This window comes from Marmota marmota, unplaced genomic scaffold (assembly GCF_001458135.2).
Source record: "Marmota marmota marmota unplaced genomic scaffold, marMar, whole genome shotgun sequence".
In the NCBI taxonomy this organism is placed as follows: domain Eukaryota; kingdom Metazoa; phylum Chordata; class Mammalia; order Rodentia; family Sciuridae; genus Marmota; species Marmota marmota.
In genome coordinates this window covers 27,910,183-27,923,603 of record NW_026000068.1, presented here as the reverse complement: position 1 = coordinate 27,923,603, position 13,421 = coordinate 27,910,183, and positions in this window count along the sequence as shown.

Below are 13,421 nucleotides of genomic sequence, written 5' to 3'. Positions count from 1 at the left end.
AGAAACTCAATGGAGCAGTCCCCAGATAGTCTTTGGGAAGGCCAGTGGTGTATTGCTATAGTAATCATTAAGGTATTTATCAAAATATTTCTGGTTCTCTCTCCTTTAGAACATGTGTAGAATTATACTTTCTGAAATTGGTGAGCCACCTCCTTTTCCCCACCCCTGACCCTTGAGACCACATGACTATTTCTGGCCAATGAATAATTAGTATGCCATACTTGGGCTAGAGCATTTAAATTGCTCCTTGAAAAGCTCTTTTCTCCTTGGGCTCAGTAAATGGCAATGGTGGAAAGGGAGGTTTCTCATTCAGCCTGAATCCCATGTTGAGTAAGTGAGCACGACACCTTTTGCCTGCTTTCAACAGCCACATAGCATGAACAGAAAGAAATTTTTACTGTTTGAAGACATTGAAGTTTTAGAGTTGTTTGTTGCTACAGTACAATCCTAGACTACTCTGCTTCATTTTTTTTTTTTTAAGAACTTACATTTGGGAGTTTTAGATACTGATTTTCTTCATTTAAGGTCATTTGTTACAAGACATGAACTGAATTAGAAATAATGGTTGACCCAGAGCCCACAGTCAGTATACAGAATTTCCCAGTACATCAATTAGTCTGAAAAATAAGAAACTATTTCATTAATAAAGATTATGGTTGACAATTATCTTATTACAGTATTTGTGTTCAATTTTGCATCTTCAGGTGTAGAAGCCACAGATCACATTTTTTTCAGACCTAAGATTTGGTCAAGAAACAAACATATAATAATGATGGGGGCTGCTGAGTATTAAACACGCAAAGTTCCATCAAATCCAACCCATAGACCCATGTATGCAGAGTTACTTGTGGCTCAGTATCATGCAAAGAGAGTACCTTCTGGAAAAGATGAAGTGAGGACTTGGCTATTAGAACTCAGTCTTGAGAATAAGGTAGCTGACTGGAGGAAGGAAGAAGACTAACTGTGACAGAGGTCCAGGCAAATCTTGACATAATTTTTAAAATTTAACATTTATGGCATTTTCCCATCCAAATGTAGTAGTAAATTCTGAATACATGCAATTTTTCACACAAATAGACTGAGTTTTTTTTCCCTTATTGCTTACTGAGGCATGATGTTAAAAATGCTCCTTTCAATAATATGATAGACTCAAGCTTTGAGCCAGAGAGAGCATCTGTTGGAAAACATGGCAATATTCTTCCTGTTTATGGCTCTTTTCAGTCTAAACAACAGTCTCATTTCTGTTGTGAACACCATCCCCTTGAAAGCACTGAAATAGCATTGATGAGATTTTTAGAGAAAGGAAATGTGGAAATCACCCAATACCTCTTATAAATGGGAAACACCTTCCCTTATCCACTAAATCCAGAGGTCCCTTATTCATAAATAGTTCTATGAGTTGGCCTCTACCAATGCTCTACCAAAGTGGAAGGCTGAAATACTCAGCCAGAAATGAAATTAAAGAGCACACACAAGTCACTCCATTTTAAGAGCTTTTTAATACCAAAGAAGTTATTGACTGAACCAAAGCCACTAAGTGTTCCACCTCAGAAAGATTAATAACTGACAATGAAAGTGATGTTCCAGAAATTAGACTGGATATGTATGATAAGGACAGAAAACTAACAGAAGACCATTCATGTTTCTAATCCTCTTAATGCTACCCAGCTGCATGCATCCAATAATGTGGAGAAGAAAGTCAGAAAAAAAATATTTTGGCTTTTTTGGCTTTCTCATGGCCTGATGGAATTTCCATGTCAATGCAGTTGCTTTTCTTTTTCATTAATTATAATTTAAGGAATAAAAATGAATAGGACAGAAAGAGGCAAAAATAAAATGTCTGCCTCTTATCTAAAATTAATGAATCATAGATATGCTCTTGGATATTTAGCAACTTCTGGAAAGCAGTGCATAACTTCTGTGAAATAGGGCCACATATCTGAATAGCAGGGCATGGTAACCCCAGGTGCAATGACTCTGTGTGTTTGCCAGAAGAAAAATTCTGCACATTACTTGGCATGGAGGGTGAGTGGGGCAGAGAAAGAATTCTGAGTATTCGCAAGAATGTAAGGGACTCCATGCCATATAAGGAAAAAAGACCAGGAAATAAGGGGGACACAAAATATGTTTTCAAGTAAAAGGCTAAGGGGAAATGTGATTGAACTTAAAATATGGATGATATCTTCTGTGTCTCTCTGGACAGACCCCAGTCAGAAATGAATCCAGACAACCCTAAGCCAACTTTGTGTTCTACCTGGTTCCCTGTTTTCACTTTCCTACCTATGCAAGTTGCCAGCCTTTATACTCTAAACTCAAAATACAGTATACACTCAGCAAAATCATCTTCCAAAAGTAGATATTGGATCATATTATTGCCCTGTTGAAAAATCCTGTGGGGACCTCCTACTAATAATAAAATGGAACTCACCTTTAGTGTGGAATCCCCTAATTGAGTTGACCCCTGGGTAATCATCCTTCCTCATTTCTCATTACTCTTTCTTTTCTTTATTACATTCCCATCACATTTATTACATTTATTTCTGATCATGCAACACTACCCTCTGGTTCCTTTCTTGTCATTTGTGCTCACTATTGACTCTGGTGGCTGAGCTGTTTCCAAATATTTATGTGTTTATTTCACCTTTCTCCTCAATATGTTCCATCCCCAATCTTACCTCTTCAGAGAGGGCTTTCTACAAGTTATTTGCCTCCCAGTCATTCTCTGTCTTTTGATTTTCTGTGTCATAATTACCACTATGTTTAATTCTTATTTCTTTTGCCTGTTTTAATTTGCCCTCATTCCGGCTCTAAAATGAAAGTTCTCTGATAGAAAAAAAACTGAATTGCCTCTTACCATTACCCAGCTCATAGAAAAGTGTCTCTCACACTGCAGATACACATTATTTTTTTTTAATTAATCCAAACATCTTTTGTTCAAGTTGTGTTCAGGGAAAACTACTAAAATCTAGATCAGCACAAAATGAAGTTGGGAAATTAATGAAACAGCAAACTAAGGAAATAGAACATTTCATTAGGGAAAAGTAATTGTCTTTCTTGATTCGGCTTGGTTACATGGGAGGTTTTCTGTTTCATATTTTCCCCATTTAAGAAAAAATTAAGTACATATAAAATAAAGCAAACAGACTATATTTTTACAAACTGCTTCAATAGTGAGAGACAAGCAAATGCAAAAAATGAATATTCTTATACCAAGAACATTTGTAACTCATACATCATAATTCATAAAGCAATTGAACCTATGTTTTCCTAAAGAGGACTTGTCAGCCTATTAGATATGCCACTTTTTCATTTAAACACACAGTGTGGTATCATATGCTGATGGTGGGAGTGGAGAACCAAAGTATGGGAACGAGTCAGACCATAGTTAGAATATTATTTAATTTAACTTAGAGCGAAACTTCTTTGTCTTGGCCATAAGTACAGCTCTCAAATCTTGGACACTTATATGTAAGGGAGATCTTTTTTCACAGAGCAGGGATCATATGAAGACAGGAAGATAAGTCACTGGAAACTCAGCACACTGGCACAAACATGCTGCTCAGTTGCTATCAGAATTTGTATTGAGTTTACAAAAATAAACAGAAATTATTTTGCATAATAGGTATAGAGATCTTAGGAGAATGTACACTTCTGTAAATAAAACTGCTTTTTAAAGTATTAAAGGAAACAATTCTTAATGAGAAACTTTCAGGGAATTCTTTTCCCCAAAGAGTAAAAAGATATTTCATAAAATGCAAAGGGAGGGAGCATTTAAAATATCCCCTGACTGGGTCAGTTTTATTCAAAAGTAAGGTGAGGACTATCATAATAGAAGTACTGTCTGTAGCTATAGAAGGGAGAGTGCAGAGAGCCTTAAAACATGATCTTATAGAATCATTTTATGATTAAGTTCTATTACTGACATGTAGAAATTTGTGAAAGTATACTTTTACATGAATATAACTTGTCTTCTATGTGTTCTATGCTCTAAAGTTTATTTGTATTTGGACCACAATTGAGAGATTCTCTGTCCCATGCCATTTTGACCCTCATTTGATCCCACCTCTCCCCATAGGTGATAGTTCCTAGGTCAGCAGTGCTGAGCTCAGCCAGAGCCCACATGACCCCTTTATGAACCATGTTGCAGGGTTCAGAGCTCTGAATTTCCAGCCTAAGTGTTACTGAACTCATGTTGAAGGCCTGTGTGCCTTTCCCCTTAATGTAGACTACTGCTGGTGAGTGCAGCATTAGATGTGGGCAATGAGGATAAAGCATGGAAACATTGGCCAGAATGTCCTAAAGGCAAGGGGCATCTGAGTATATCAGAGAGCTGGAGAGGTTAAATCAAAACCTGTCAAAGTGGGCCTGAGCCCTGTGGTTGGGCAGCACTCTGTTCTGTCATGTTTCTATGAGTTAAACTTCCACAACTTATTGAAGATTTACTTGTCAAGGTGGAAAGTTGGAACACACTTTATGTCATAGTTTGGTAGCATGTCATATATTTAAAAAATCTTTAGACATATAATATGTGGGCCTCAATTTGTATTCTTGCCTTGGGCCTTACAAATGTTATAGAAAGGCTTGTCAGAGTGTCCACTATATTTAAAACTATTAGAAACTGAGCTTGAAAAGTGATTGGAGATCTGCCATTAGGAAGCTGTGTTTTTCCTTCCATCCCTCTAGTCTGGAACTCTGTGCTCTGGCTTATCTAGGCAGGTGTAACTGACAGAGTTCTTGCTGGGATGGTGTATGTACAAAGTGTCTGTGGCTTCTTGAGAGACAATTACTTATGCTTACAAAGAGATTAGGAATTTGGGGGCAGTTATATGATTTCAAAAAATGTTTCTGTTCCTCCATGGCATGAAGATTGATGATACTACTCTACCCCATGGAAATTGGACTTGGTCATGTTATTTCTTTTGTTCCATGAGACATGAATTAAGTGATGTAAGTACTTTCCCATGGGAACTTTAAGAGCCAATATGAGGCTTCACCCTTTCTCTTTTCCTTCTACTATGTGATTGGCCAAGTCCTTGATGGGAGTCAGTCTATCAGAGTGTGTCCTGGAATACAATAGACATTGAGCAGAACCCTTATTGATCTTCAATGCCTACATAGCCAGAGCAAGGAAATAAATCTTCATTGTTTTAATCTACTATGATAAAATAGCCAATCAAGAGAGAAGAGTACAAGAAAAGCACAGTCTGTGAACTTCTTGACCAGAGATCACAAAGATCACAGGTGTTAGGAGCAGGAGCCAGTACAATTATAAGTACCAGGGTAGCATATCAACAAACATGGAGGGCAGCAAGGATCAAAGATGTAGGCACATGGTTCAGACACCACTGACCTGATACCAGAACTCATTAAGCATCAAAGATGAGGAAATGTAAAAGGGATGTGAATACCTTAATTGGCTGGATTGAAATCCTGAAACTGAATTCTTTTTAAAATTATAAGTGAGGATTACCTTTGAATTGGTAAGAAATTTGTCAGTAGCCTGAGTAAAGACTGTAAAGCTATGTCAATTTAATTTTTTTCAAAGAAATAAAATGTTGCATGTTTTGTAAGTTCAAGTTTGAGACTTAAAATTTGACACCACTATAATAATATAGTAATAGCTAACATTTCTGAGCACTTAGTAGTCACCACAACTCAATGAAAGAGGTTCTAATATCACCTCAGCTTTACTGAGGAGTAAAGGTAATGAGGCACATTGTTAGGGTCACTTTGCTCAAAGTCTCAGAACCAATATTCACAAGCACAATAGCACTATGCCTCATGACTGGCCTTGATTTCTATTTCTTGACCTACCAAATCCTGAGCATGGGGTGAGGAAGTTGGCACATAATGTTTCAACTATCCAGTTGGCTGAATTTATCATGTGGGAATGCAAGACAGTGGTAGAATATAATAATCACCCCTTACATTGGAATATTGCTTTAATCTTGTCTTATTTAATAATAATGCACACATCTGAAGTAGGCAAGGTAGAGATTATTATTTTATTACTCACATTTTATAAATTAAAAAAGGGCTTAAGCAACCTGCTCAGAATTGTGCTATTTGTGTTAGCAGGGTGAAAGTAGGGGTTCAGAATATGTTCCCAAGGATCAGGAAATCCCCCTCGCAGCCAGGCACAGTGGCACACATTCATAACCCAGTGGCTCTGGAGGCAAGTTCATAAGCTAGCCTCAGCAAAAGTGAGGCACTAAGGAACTCAGTAAGACACTGTCTCTAAATTAAAATAATAATAATAATAATAATAATAATAATAATAATAATAATAATAATAATGGTGCTGGGCATGTGGCTTTGTAGCCCATTGCCCCTGAGTTCAATCCACAGTACTCCCCTGACACTGTGCCCCCTCCCCACACGCAGACAAAAAGAAATCCCCCAGCTTCTGGTGACTTGAGGAAGGGGTGGTATTTTCTCTATTTGAGGGCTACAAAGACTACAATATTCACCAAGTTAAGAGAGATTGTAAATCACAGGTGAAATCTTACTAAAATGTGTGGACAGCTTCGTAATGAATTTATTGACTTAGAATAAATTTTTGTAGAATATGGAATATAGGCTTGGCAGTATGGAGGTGTATACTGAACTGGACCACAGTCAAGATGCTGGGGAATCTGCCTCATCGTCCTCCAGAGCTTCATCTCGCGCATTTCCGAAAGTGTCCTCTGCAAGTTCCCCTGACACCCTGTCAGCGCTTAAAATCAACTTGACAATCTTTACTCCTTAATTTGCTCTGGCTCCTGCCTTCATAGGCTGTGTAATAGTAGCAGAATTCTCCCAGTCACACATTGTAAGTAGCTTGGGGTTGTCTTTAGTTCTTTATTCTGTGTTGCCTCACAATATTTAGGCACTGGCCTATAGATTCTATATATTCCTTTAAAAAAATCTATTGCTGTCTTTTAAATCCTACTGACATGAGGTTAGTTCAAACCTACTTTATTTCTTTCCTGGATCATTGAAATAATCTCTTAGCAGATCTCCTCAATGTCTATATACCCCTTCCCTCTATAAAAGCATATTTACCATAATTAGAAGAATTTTATTTCTAAACACAACTATAATTCTACATTTTCCTTTTTCCAGCCTAGTTGGAATCCCATTATCTATGAAATTACATGCCAATTTTTATTTCCAAATTTTAATCAAAAAATGAGAGCCATGTTTCTTTAATGTAAATTTAAAGTTTCTTTTTATTTACTCTAATTATTCCGTGGCATGTGCATCATGTTCAGGGAGAGTGTACTAGGTATTCTGGAAGATGCCCCTACTTTCTCACTTGTATTTCTTCTGTTCTTGCTAATTTTTTTTTCTCTGTATTTGGAACTACTTTTGACTCACCCTAAAGGACTATACTTTCATGAAGGCATCCTTGCTCCTCTCAGGAAGATTAACTGTTATCTTCATGCAATCATGAAAGATTTCTCTGCTCATAAATCATCATTGATACCATCAAAACTGATATTATCTTAGATAATCATGATTGATGCATGAAAAGATTAAATTTAGAAAAAGCAAGTGGTATTTAGCCAAAAATACAGACAGGATGCCTTCTACCTTTACTACACTCCTCAGGTCTAAGGCTGGCAAAATGTTGGTAGGTCCTACAGGAGAAAAAAATGTTTATAGCCAGAATTTATTCTACATAATGTATTATATTTAGATTATGTTGGAGATATGCCTGAGAACTATTTACCAAGATAAATTAAAATATATTAACCTCAAATTGTGGTATATTTTCTAAATATTCTGTTGATTCTTGAAACTGTAAGGTTTCCCATTGCCAATAAAAACACAGTAAGAGATTTGGACTGTTGAGAAATAAAACTGCATCATTTAATTATTTTAAGAATATATATATATATATATATATATATATATATATATATATATNATATATATATATATATATATATATATATATATATATATATATACTGTATTAATAATAAAATATAATATTGATTTTGGATATATTCATATAAAAAAACTATTTAGAATTACAGAAATCTTTTGTTGTTGTTGTTTTCCGATGACTCTCATGAGTCATAATGTGATGAGGCATAATGTGTGTTTAGTAACTTCATTTTGCGAAATAGGCATGACTGGGACAAGTTGTTTTTCCTTGTGTTGTGGAAAACCTCAAGAACATAGAACTATCTCACTGCAATCTCCTATTTCTGTAACTGGGATAATTGAGTTCCTGTTTCTGTAACTGGGGTAACTGGGCTTATTTTGATTGGCTAAGCCTCCCACTGCCTGACTACAATCTCTTGCTTCTTTAACTTGGCTTGCTTGCATTGGCTAAACCCCCAAACATCCCTTTTGTGTTTTTTTTTTTTTTTGGCTTAAATATGAGGCCAAACTTACGGGAGTGCGTCACTCTGACCATCTCATTTTTAGAGAGTAGAGCATTCGCTGCTGGCCAGCAATAAGGATTTTATTGGCATAAAACTGTGTGGTCTGAGAGTTATTCGAGGGTCTCTGTGTAACATTCATTTTGGTATTACAATAACTGTTTTTTACTATTCTCAAATCATTTGTAGAGACCTATAGAAATTTCCATACTGGATCCCTGCCCAACATAGCACCAAGATCAAGGGCTTATTTTCTTGTAAATTACAATCCAGATCTTTTCATCACAAGCTTACTGATTTATGGAAGTTTTAACAATAAAATAATCTGTCATCTGGTCTTTGCATTTTGACACTGGGGAACATAGAAACTGTGTAAAAAGAAAAATTAATTAGGATAGACCTATGAGGAACATTCAAAATACATTGACTTTGATATCCTTACAGAGTGCACTGTAACTGTCTACAAAACTAATTGTTTAAGGAAATAATATATTCCTTAGGTTACATTAGTTCAAAGGCCACAATATTTAATGAAAACCTTGTCAAATTGATCAATGTTTAAAATGTACTTACATCACAATTGGAATTAAAAAAGAGTATTATGGTATCAGGCCAATCAATTTATGGGATATACTAAGAAAGGTGAAACTGATTAAATATGAGATATAACAAGGGCATACAATTTGATCCCCCATAGGAAAAATAATAAAATTTGATGATTTTTTTTCCTGAGGATACAAAGATCATACAATAGCAGCAACAATTCAAAGTCATGGAGCTGACGTCCATTCTGGAGGATGGTGCCCTTGACAGGACAACACAAGGTACTCCTGTGACTGAATTACATGCTAATCAATGCTGGCTTGTTTAGAATTTGTTAAATCTTTCAATTTCTTCAAGAAACCCACTGAAAATTCTTGAACCAGAAAATGTGTCATGAACTCAAAAGAACTGAGAAACATTGCCTTCAACACTAAAATATTTCACAGGTTTTAAATTATTGTAAAAAGAGAACTCTTCAGACTTCATCTACTTTGTCTTATAGAATTGTCTTTGTAAACTGCAAAATACAAGAAAAACAGTGTAGACATGGTTATGGTTTAGGTATGAGATGTCCTCCAAAAGCTCATGGGTGAGACAATGAAAGAAAGGTTAGAGGTGAAATGATTGGATTATAAGCCCCCTACCTGATCAGTGCATTAATCCACTAATATGGGTTAACTGGGAGGTATAACTGTAGGCAGGTAGGGTGTGGCTGGAGGTAGATCACTAGGGGCATGCCTTTGGGGTATATATTTTGCCTGTTTTCTTGTTGCCATGTCCTGTGCTGCTTTCCTCTGCCATGTTCTTCCATCACAATGTTTTTGTCTCATCTTGGGCAGAGAGCAATAGAATCAACCATCTATGGACTGAGAACTCTGAGCCCCAAATAAACTTTTCCTCCTCTAAAAATGTTCTTGTCAGGTCTTTTGGTCACAGCGGCAAAGAAGCTGACAAAACCAGACATAAAATCTGTAGATATGCTACTCTGTTTGCTGTTCTCAACATTCAAAATATTTTCTTTCATTAGAAAAGGCGATTTTGTTCTAGACATTTATGATTTCAAAGGCTTATTTTGTAATAGAAACAAATGTTGTTTAGAATCAGAATAATTAGAATTTATAAGAGTTTATTTCTAAAATAATTGAATGCTTTTTTATGAAAGCCAACTTAAAACTGTTTTTGCTAAGAGAGATTGAGAATCTTTGGAGCTATTTGATGGATAAGATACAGGGAATGGAAGGAGAACATATTTTTGCCAATTAGTATGAAGCAAAAATAATGACTATGTTTGATTAGATGCAAGCCCTCATTAGAAGAGTAAAATTTGTTTCTAGGCCATGCCGATAAAACCATAAAACACAAATTCAATACACTAAAATTTGGACTGCAGAGCTGTACAGCCAATTCAATGGATGCTCTCTGTAAAATCAAAAATAGTTTGTTTTATTGTTGCTTAACCAAGCAACATCATTAAAGAAAAATATTTAAGTAAAAGGTAAACCATAGTCAATTAAAAATATAATTTTAGTTAAAAGTTGAATACCAAAGATATTTTTCCTTCAAGACTTATTGCTATGGTTTGATATGGTGTACATGTGTTCTCCAAAGTTTTAGGCAGTACAATTTTATCTCCATTATGCTGGATTAAGAGAGTGGAAACTTAATCTGACTAAGGTGGTTAGAAATGGAGCCTTCAGAATGTAGTCAGTATTAGATAAAGTTATCAAGGTGGAGTCCTAATCACTGAATGTTGGTGGATTTGATGAGAGATAGAGCAGAGGAACACACACACACACACATATAAGCATTATCCTTGACTCCTGTCAGGTGATGCCCTGTGTTACTTTGGGCTATGTCAGCAAAAGCCATCACCAGGTGTTTCCCCTCTTGGTTTAGGACTTTAAGCCAAAATAAACTTTTTTTGTTTCTAAGTACCTAGCTTAATTGTATCATTATAGTAATGGGAAAAAAAAAAAACCCCCAAACCTTAATGCCCTCATCTTCTCAATAAAGCCTCATGATAGCACAAGCCCTCAAAGACAATATGAAATGGAAAAATCTGTTTTGATGCAAGATGTCAATAGTTTCAAGTAATTTGTTACTAATAACCATTTCTTAATCTTTATTTTAGTATTATGTGGTGCTGAGGATCGAACCCAGTGCCTCATGCTTGCCAGGCGAGCGCACTACTACTTGAGCCACATCCCCAACCCCTAATAACCATTAAAAAAAAAAAAAACTTAATATAGATAAGAAAAGAACATTATTTAAGGAGATCCAAGCTTATTTCTCTACTGACAGTGCTATTATTCACTATTATGATAACTTTATTTTATTAAAGAAAAAAGAATAAGATGTTTTAGTCAGTAAAAAGGAATTTTGTGTCAAACATGGTGTTTATTCATTGGGGTTTGTGAAAATCACTGTTTCATGGAGGAAAAAAAAACGGAAGCTGAGAAATGCTGATATGGCAGTTTTTGTTTGTGAAGGGTAGAATATCTGCTTTTCAATTGGACTGTAAATTAATTCAGGGAAAGATCCATGTCTTTGATTTATTTAAATATCAAGTATAATGTCAGGCACATAGTAGTCCCCTAAGACACAATGGAACCAGGTCGGCTAGTGTAGTGACTTGTTAATTGCTACTAGAAAAGCGGAATTATAAAGAGCCTATTTTTTAAGCTGGAGGGGAAAATCATGGCTATATAAATATCGGAAAATAACAGGAGGTACTAAGATCTAAGAAAAGTTTCTAGGATCTTAAGAAAAAATTAGAAATGTAAATTGGTTGAATAATTGCAAAATGTAATGGGTAAACCTGAAAAAAAAAAGTTCACAGAGAACATTCAGACTAAAACCCTACATTTTGTAGTGTAAGAGAGTAACAGTGATTATTCACAAATACATATATTTATTCACTGTAATTGAAAAAAATAGTTATTCATCTAAAAAAAATCAGAAATTGGCTAAGGTGACATGAAGCATCAGAATATAGCCCTTAAGGGAACAGATTCCAGAATCCAATAGCAGGGTATATGAACCAGTTCCACTTCCTATTCGTATTACCTACATGAGCAAAGGTGTATCTCTCTGTCTTCTGTGATTCATGTCACATCCTAAGTGAGGCAGTGTTAAGAATAGTGTTCAACTCAACAATGTGCTCTGAGGTTTATGTTAGTTGATAAATAAGAAAGCACTTAGAAGAATTCTAGGCACATATTCAGTTCCATATGATGTTCCTTGTATGAGTATTGCCATTATCACACTTCACTTAGCATCATACCAGTGGCTGAAGAAGCACTTACAGCTGGATATATGCACACCTACATTCACTGCTGTGATTTGTTCTCCAAGGGTTCAGGTATTGCAGGTGTGTCCTCAATTTGGCAGTGTGGAGGAGATAGGAAAGGCCTGATGGGAGATCTTTAGTCAATTGAGGGCATGCTCTCAGAAATGACTGGGGACTCAAGTCTTTCCTCTGACTTCCTATCTCAAGATGTGATCTCTTCCTCTCACACTCTCCACCATTGTGACCCCATCTACCATGAGGTCCTCAGAGAGCTGAGTTAGTGCTGAAAAAATATGCATGAACCTCCAAAAGTGGGAGCTAAATAAACTTCATTTATTTATAAAGTTAGTCTGCCTTAGGCATTGACTCATAATAATAAAAAATGAAATCATGCATCTCTCTCTATATATGCACGTATTTAAAATAATATTTTAATTAAAGGGAATGATTGATGTGGACATTTTAAAGTCATGTACTTTTAAGAAAATATAATGACATTTAAAATCTTTGTAATGTAAAAAATCAATGTTAATAAAATAAATATGTAAAATATTGTATTTCATTTTGCTTTATGCATAGTATATATACCAAAAAATTGTAGGAAAATAAAATATTCCTGTAATAAATACTACTTTCAGTGAATTATAAACTTCTTTTGATTTTAGAGGAATTTGATTTTCAAGGCATGCTCTCCCCTAAAATGTTTTTCTGAAAATATTCTTTAATTTTAGAATGTTTATCTTTACTTTTTTTTCTCACTATGTGGTCTGAATACATAAATAATTATTTTCTTCCAAATTATTTCTGAAGCTAATAGATAAATGTTAACACAAGTGTGTATATTTATATTTATTCCAAAAATTTCTACTTTATAAATATCTTCTTAGGACAAGCAGTATAAATAAAGCAAGCATTCCCAGTATAAATAAAGCAAGCACGGACTCAAAATATTAACAGAGTTGAATCAGAAATAAATCATTTTCACTGTTTTGATGTTCTTTGTGTTTTTCCTTGTATTGTAAAATATGTAATACTGACTTCATTCTATACTCTAAACAAACTTATGTGTTAGAAAACAGTAATTGTCATCAAACCCATAGTCATTCAAGTTAAAGTCCTCAGAAAATATGAAGAAGGTTGTCAAACTTAACATTAAAGGGAGGGACACTATGAAATTCTCAATTTCACTTAGCGTTGTTTCTATTTTTGGCATT